Source organism: Prionailurus bengalensis, chromosome E1 (genome assembly GCF_016509475.1).
Source record: "Prionailurus bengalensis isolate Pbe53 chromosome E1, Fcat_Pben_1.1_paternal_pri, whole genome shotgun sequence".
Taxonomy (NCBI): domain Eukaryota; kingdom Metazoa; phylum Chordata; class Mammalia; order Carnivora; family Felidae; genus Prionailurus; species Prionailurus bengalensis.
In genome coordinates, this window is record NC_057347.1 from 8,225,625 (window position 1) to 8,234,050 (window position 8,426).

The 8,426-nt window shown below is 41.1% G+C and overlaps 1 non-coding gene across 1 annotated transcript; it reads right to left on the reverse strand.

The window, feature by feature from the left end:
- Positions 1-874: 874 nt before the first annotated feature.
- Positions 875-979, reverse strand: LOC122486206. The gene has a single exon (XR_006298059.1). It is a non-coding gene; the product is annotated as a U6 spliceosomal RNA (small nuclear RNA).
- Between the last annotated feature and the right edge of the window lie 7,447 nt (positions 980-8,426).

Consider the following 8,426-nt stretch of genomic DNA (forward strand, 5'->3'; position numbering starts at 1 on the left):
GGACTGAGGAGCTTCCCACAATCCCCGAGTCGGAGGGAATCTCATCTCCTTCCAGAATTCCCACAGCATGTTGCATTCGTGACCGTTGTGCATAAATTTCACGACGCATTGCTGTTGCTGTTTCTATCTTCTCCACAGGGTTGCTTAGCTCTCAAAGACATGTGGGTCTTTATATTCATCCCAGGGTTCTTGGGTGGGATGCCTTGGCGGGTGGTGGGTTATTTGTGGAGGGAACAGATTAACAAATCCATTTTCACATGATTGCTCACCACCATCTCCTTGTCAGAGGGAAGCACACTGTGAACCAGCCTTCACAGCTGGAGAAAACCCTAATGAGGATAAATGAGTTAGATATTTTGACGCTTCAGAATAATTGTCACTGAACCCAATGAACTTCACGGTTAGTCTTTATTCTAGAAAGTTTTATTTCCCCACTATGAGAGCCAATACTTGCTTTAAAATCAAACTTGGGGGGGGGGTGCCTGGGTGGCTCAGTTGGTTAAGCAACTGACTCTAGATTTCCGCTCAAGTCATGATCTCACGGTTCATGGGATCGAGCCCTGCGCTGGCAGGGTGGAGTCTCCTTGGGATTCTCTCCCTCTCTCCCTCTCTCTGTGCCTCTCCAGTTCACGCTCTCTCTGTCAAAGTCAATAAAATAATGAAATGAAATGAAGAAAATAAAATAAAATAAAATAAAATAAAATAAAATAAAATAAAAATTGAAGGTTCAAAAGGTCCAAAATCGACTCTGAATTTATACTCTGAGCCCCTAGAGAGCCCAAGCCATCTTGCTTATTTTTCCCTCCAATGCACTTGGCCTCATCCCAGGCCACAGTGGGCCTTTCGTACATATTTAATACATTTCTGAAAAAGTTCAAGAAGGTAAGAAGTCGTTTTAATGTATGTTATCCTTGCACAGGGGCCATGCCAACCCTTTCTATATTATTCCGATTTTAGTATATGGGCTGTCAAAGTGAACGTTCATTTTAATGTATGTTTGACTCCACGTGATGCCAAAATATCAGTAGCTAAAAGTTTACTTCCTCACCATTAGTATAGTGTCAATCGAGAGTATTTAAAGACATGAAACTAAAAAGCAGGCGAACGTTTTGGTTACTGGTAGTTTAGAAATATGGCAGAGGCAGTAACAAAAAAAACACAAGCGTACTAACAAAATTGTGGTCGATTCTGTGGCCTTATATAGACATAGCTAAGTAGAATTGTTCTAGTCTGGATGTGGGGTGATGGCCATCTACTGTTTAATGGTTTTGAAACTAACGTTTAGAGGGAAATGAGTGGTTTATACCAGCATCCAAATCATAGAGTTCTCAGCCAATAGTATTTATATGAGTGTTGATCTTGGATTAGTGACGGCAGTACATTAACAAGAAGGCTGAAATATTGTATTATCTTTGTGGGTTAAACAAATAGATTTACATAGCAAATCTTTTTTTGTGTGGAATAATAAAAGTAATATTATATATGGATGGTGAGGACAACATTCCATTTGGAGTCTAGAGGCCTGGATCGTTTTCGTGGCCCTGTAATGAACTAGCTCCCTCCTCTGGAAACCTCCAGTTTCATCCAGTCGTACTATTGGCAACTTTATTGTAGTTAATTGCATAAATATTTTTATTCCATTACCTTTTCAAGTTCAGAGGCTTTCCTGTTTATCTTAGAATTCCCAGTGATTCGCAGGGTGTCTGGAGTGTGAGGGCCCAATACATATTCAGGGAATGAATTGAAATGAAGGTGTCCGATAAGATCATTAATTTCTGCTTCTGAGGTTCCGAGATTCTCAAAATCAGAGACATTCAACACACCTGTAATTTAAACTGTGTTCAAGGATTTGTCAGAGGGAAACCACAGAGGGCTGTTGGTTCGATTCTTCCTCTCCCGCGTGACCAGTATAGCAATTCGATCGATGAGCTGATAACAGTAAAAACCATCAGAGAGAGACACCGATAGGTTTGTGGTATTAAAAGCATAACCTCGGCATGCGTGGGTTGAGCGTCTCTTGATTTCGGCTCAGGTCACGATCCCAGGGTCTTGGGTTCAAGTTCCGTGGCATGCTGGGGATGGAAACTGCTTGGCACTCTCTCTCTCCCTCTGCCTGCCTGCTCTCTTTCTCTCTCTCTAAAAAAATAAAATAAAATAAGAACCTCAACCTAACAGTATCCAGCTCATCCCTTTTCCTCAGCACCATAGGCTCTGGTACCTTTTTCTGTGAGTTGTATATACCTTCCTGCCTACTCTACTTTCTCTCATAAAGATTCTTCTTCCCCACTTGGCCAATCCAATGTTTTCGGTTTTATCTTAAACATCCTTAATATCAGTTCCACTTAAAAAAAAAACCCACAGTTTTTGATCCCATATCTTTATCCATCACAACCATACTTCTTGAAAGAGTTGTCCATACCTACTGTCCCCACCTCTCCTCCATCCACCCCCTCTATCCTTTTCAGTCTACCATTTGCCATCGTCCAAGCAGTCACGGCAGCCCTTGCCCAACCTATGAATGACTTATTGCTGAAACGAACAGAACTTGGGTTGCTCTTTTCTAGCCTTCTTTTCAGGCTCATTCTTCTCAAAAATATCTGTCAAATTGGGAAGTCCTTAAAACTCGATGCTAAGTCTAATTATCTTCTCATTTGTATGCTTACTGTACTATTCCAAGGCTATGTTTCCTTTTTTAATTTTTTTTTAATTTTAGAAAGAGAACACAACTGAGGGAGGGGCTAGGTGGAGGGGGAAGAGAGAGAGAGAGAGAGAGAGAGAGAGAGAGAGAGAATCTTAGGCAGGCTCCATGCCAAGTGTGGAGCCAGACTCAGGGCTCAATCCCACGTCCCTGGGATCATGACCTGAGCCAAAATCAAGAGTCAGATACTCAACTGACTGAGCCACCCAGGCGCCCCTCCAGGCCCATGTTTTCAATTGCTTCATAAATATGACCTTTCAATTTATACTTCCAACCCAAACCACTCATCCCTAAGGCCCTTTTGATTGTCTCCAAGACATCAAGCCAAACATGTGCCCAAACAACTCCAGTCTCCCCTTGCCACCAAAAATGGTGAACCTCTTTCAATGTTTCTACTGGGGGAAGGGTCCTGACCATACATCCCACTATAAAATTTATACCCACTCACTGTTATGTTGAAGTCCTTCAGCAAATCCTATTGATTTTTCTGTCTTTAATATACACAGTCTGATAGGTCTCTTCATCTCTACGGTCAAATCTCTAGTCCGAGCTATCATTATCCATTTCCTGGACTACTTAACTGCCTTTGATGTGCGGGCAATTGTTTGGAAACTGGCCGTCCGTGAAAACTAAATGATCCCCCACTCCTCGCAGCACGCTAAAACACAAGAACCAACATAAGAACCCTGACCTTCTGGCATTTGCCTATGTCCGCAGTGTAAATATTCCCAACATGACCTCAACTGGCTTGCAAGTTTCCTGAAAAGTCAGTAACCTGCTCCTGTGAACCACTACAATCTGGGTTCTGTACACGACTACGGCTGTTTCCTCTAACTGGATTCTCTATTCCGGTTGCTGTAAAAGTGTATTCTTAATTTGGAGAGCTCAACTCAATCATTACTTCCTCAGGGAAGCCTCTTTTGATCTCCCTGACTAGGTTCAGTCTTCCTACCAGATGTTTTCTGAGCCCCTGTAATGCCTCTTTATAGCACTTATCACATTGTACATTTACATTTATTTGATTAATGTCTCTCTCCATGAGTAGACTTTTAAACCTCATGAGTAAGAAGCACAGGTCTGCTTTTGATCAACATCAAATCCCCAGGGCTCAGCACAGTATATGGCATAGAGTACACACAGTGAATATTTGTTGAATGAATGGTCAACATGGACTGTTGGCATAGAGATCACCCTGGTTTACTGGTGTCCATTTCTGCGTGCATCTGGAACAGCAATTTTTGGAGCCGGGTCACTAACGTGGGCTCAGTGCGCTCAGACAGGGCATCTTACAAATCTACATTTAAAATTGATTGGTTTTTCTCAAGAACCCAACCAAGTTTGGTAGAAGGGAAAAATCTTAACTGGGTTGCATCCAGTCCCCGGAGTTTGATTGATAAATTATCCTTCGTTCACTGCTTGTCCTTTTGATAAATTATAGTTCCTGATTTCTGTTCCCTCCCTTTCCTCCTCCCGTAGAAATAGAAAATCTGGGTTCAAAGGGAAGGGACGTGTCTGATGGCACCTCTTGATAGTAGAATGAACACTGGCAACAGCCTGCCCTTTGAAAGTCCATTTTTTATCTCTCATTATACCACTCAGCTCTGTCAAATTCCCATGGTCCCCATAGAGGGCGGCATAAAGTATAAACTTTCGGTGTCTCCCTGAACTCTCTTTCAGCCATTACAAGACTTTTCCCAGCTCAAACTGGAATGATCTTAGTATCCATTGAAACCGGCTTGAACTTTATCTCTCTATGCTTTTCCCATGACATTCTTTCACTTGTTGGGTTTCTTCCCAAATCTTATTCCAAGCTCACTTCCTCTCAAAGCGTTCCTTCTGTAGTCCAGCCCAAGGGGACGGAACTCATAGAGATGGGGCCAGTCTGGGCAGTGATTCGACACTGCACAGTCTGTGCAGATTGAATTCCCAGATGTACCTCTAGTTGGGTGACCTTGTGCAGGTGATACTTCTCGAGGCTGGATTCTTTCATCAAGGTTGAATGTGAGTAGAAGAGTTAAGAGAAACTAGTAAGTAAGAAAAATAGAAAAATGGTGTTTGTGTGGCCTCTGAGAGTCGTCTTAAAACTATGCATTTAAGGGGCACCTGGGTGGCTCGGTAGGTTAAGTGTCCAACTGTTGATTTTGGCTCAGGTCATGATCTCACTGTTTGTGGGATCGAGTCCCACGTTAGGCTCTGGGCTGACAGCTCAGAGCCTGCTTGGGATTCTCTCTCCCTCTCTCTCTGCCCCCCCCCCCCCAACTTGCACATGTGTGTGTTCTCTCTCTCAAAATAAATAAATAAAATTTTTTTCAAAGACTATGCATTTAGACAAATGTTGTAGCTTGGAACCCAAAGATTATACACTTTTTATAGCACTGAAATAGTGCACAGCATGTATAAATAGGGAAAATTCACATAAACACCTAAATTTCTGGGTTCTTTAAAAACACATTCGGTGGGGCACCTGGGTGGCTCAGTCAGTTGAGCATCCAACTTCGGTTCAGGTCATGATCTCATGGTTCATGGGTTTGAGCCCCATGTCCGGCTCTGTGCTAAGAGCTCAGGGCCTGGAGCCTGCTTCGGATTCTGTCTCTCCCTCTCTCTCTCTGTCTGCCCCTCCCCCACTCACACTCTGTCTGTCTCTCTCAAAAAAATAAAATAAAATGAACATCAAAAAAATTAAAAATAACACATTTGGCAATATTGAAATGGCGTCTTCACATGGCTACAATAGGTTGGGGTGAGTGGCTGTCCCATTAGATGGGACCTGTGTCTTCCAGTGCCCTACATCCCTACTGAACTTTGTTAAACTGCTTGGCATTTGTAGACACCGAGTTTCTGGTTTGGCTTGAGGTACTTTCTTACACCATGTTTTTAATACTAAACTATGATTCTTATATTGTTGTTTAATGATTTATGAATTAATGACTTATTTCCTCGGGCACGCTATAATTGCCTTGCGGCCAAGGCTTGCTATCTCATGATAATGGTAGTTAACACTTTTGAGCTCTTGCTCTATGCCGGGCCTTGTAACAGGCACGTCACATGTATTAACTCATTTAATGGAACTTCTTTAATCCCCACACGAGCTAGGAGAATGTGCTAGAAGAATGTACTGTGTATAGCTGCTTCCAAATATAGTTATGGATTATTTCTGGCAAAGAGTCAGATTGGAGTCAGTATCCCTGTGTTCAAATTGTGCTCAAATTCTGCTTCCACTATGACTGTTTAACCTTGAGAAAATGCCTAAGCTTCCCCCACCCAAACACTAAGCCTTATCTATCTATCTATCCATCTACCTATCTACATATCTATCTACCTACCTACCTACCTATCTACATATCTATCCATCCATCCATCATTATCTATCTATCTATCTATCTATCCATCCTGTCTATCTACATATCTATCCATCCATCATATCTACCTATCTGTCTATCTATATATCTATCTATCTATCTACCTATCCATCCATCTATCTATCTATCTATCCATCCTATCTATCTACATATCTATCCATCCATCATATCTATCTATCTATCCATCGTATCTATCTATCTATCTATCTATCTATCATCTATCTACATATCTATCCATCCATCATATCTATCTATCTATCTATCCATCCATCCATCCATCTACCTATCTGTCTACCTACCTACCTACCTGCCTACCTATCTACATATCTATCCATCCATCCATCATATCTATCTATCTATCTATCTATCTATCTATCTATCTATCTACCTATCTATCCATCCATCATATCTATCTATCTATCTATCTATCCATCCTATCTATCTATCTATCTATCTATCTACATATCTATCCATCCATCATATCTATCTATCTATCCATCCATCATATCTATCTATCTATCCATCCATCCATCATATCTATCTATCTATCTATCTATCTATCTATCTATCTACATATCTATCCATCCATCATATCTATCTATCTATCTATCTATCTATCTATCATCTATATCTATCTAACTCTCTATCATCTACCTGTATTTATCTGTCAATATCCTTTCTTTGATATATGATTCTCATCGAAGAAAATGCATAGTTCAGGGAGTTTCGACAAACATTTGACAAACACATGCATCCATGTGGCCACCGTCTTGGTCAAGGTAACTTCCATCACTCCTGGACATGCATCCATGTGGCCACCGTCTTGGTCAAGGTAACTTCCATCACTCCTGGAAGTTTCCTGATGGCCCTTTTCAAGCAATGCACACTGCTTTTTTGATTGATAGCACTATAGGTTAGTTTTATGACTCTGGGACTTTATGTAAATTGAATTATATGATATGATTTTTATATCTTGTATTTGTATATATATTTTGGCTGGATTCTTTGCTCAGCGTGTTTTTGAGACTTATACATGTTGTAACACATATAAGTGGCTCATTTTTTTTCTTTCTTTTTTTTAATCACTGAGTAGTATTCCTTTGTATTCCATCTGTTAGTGGACATGTGGGTTTTTTTCCAGTTTGGGGATGCTATCAATAATTCATCTCTGAATATTCTTATGGAAGCCCCTTTTCTGTGGATATGCAATTTTCCCCTTCATTTCTCTCCTCTACGAAATGGGGGGGGGCAAAATAATATCTACCTCTTACCATCTTCTAAGGATTAAATGAAAACATGCCTTGAATCCATAACATGAACCTCAACACATAACAAATTCTTAAAATTAATTCTATCTATTATTGTTTCCCAAGGGTAACTGACATACAACTTCACTAGGTACCCAGAGAGAGTTAAGAGCTAACTCTCTCATTTGTCTACAAACAAAAAAACTAAAGCACATCATTTCAGACCGTCCTTTACTTGCGATCATTTGAACTACACAGATGCTTACACATTTGAATTATCCGGATAATGTCCACAGCTCAAATTCAAAGGTATTGAATTTTGGGTTAAACTCAAGTCACGCAAACACATGCAAAGTTGAAGGGCGTGCAAAACCAGTAATTGAGAGAACCTGTTTATAAGAAGAACTAATACCAGCTTCATACAAGAAGCTCAGATAATTTTCTAGACTTAAAACGAATCTTATGGGATAATGTTTTGATAAGTTGAGTTGAAGTGAATTAGGGCCATGTGGGAGTATATTTTCCATAAAAGGGACGTGAATGTTTAAATCTAATGGAAAAAAGATGCTTGTGGCAAATGCATTTAAAGCTCTGATAAACTCACAACTTGTAACCCTCGCATAAACACAAAGGCCAATACTGCTCAATTTCTCCCCAGTGACTAGAATGCCTCCTCTCACCTGCCCCTTCACTCATGGAGACAGGATGAAAACATACATCCTGGGTTGGCAGGAGACTTTAGTGTGACATATTTCACCCTGCGGGTGACTTTTCAATCGTGTGCCTCTGTCACTGTATCTACTCAATACTCTCAACATTTCATATATTTTTTTAACATTTATTTATTTATTGAGAGGCAGAGAAGAGATAGAACGTGAGGAGGGGAGGGAGAGGGGCAGAGAGAGAGAGGGAGACGCAGAATCTGAAGCAGGCCCCAGCTCTGAGGTGTCAGCATAGAGCCCGACACGGGGCTCGAACTCACAGACCGTGAGATCATGACCTGAGCCGAAGTCAGACGCTCAACCGATTGAGCCACCCAGGCGCCCCTCAACATTTCACATTCTAATGTGTCCCATGTGCCCTTTATGCCAGCAGGTTCTCTGAGGCAGGCAGGCTAGTAGG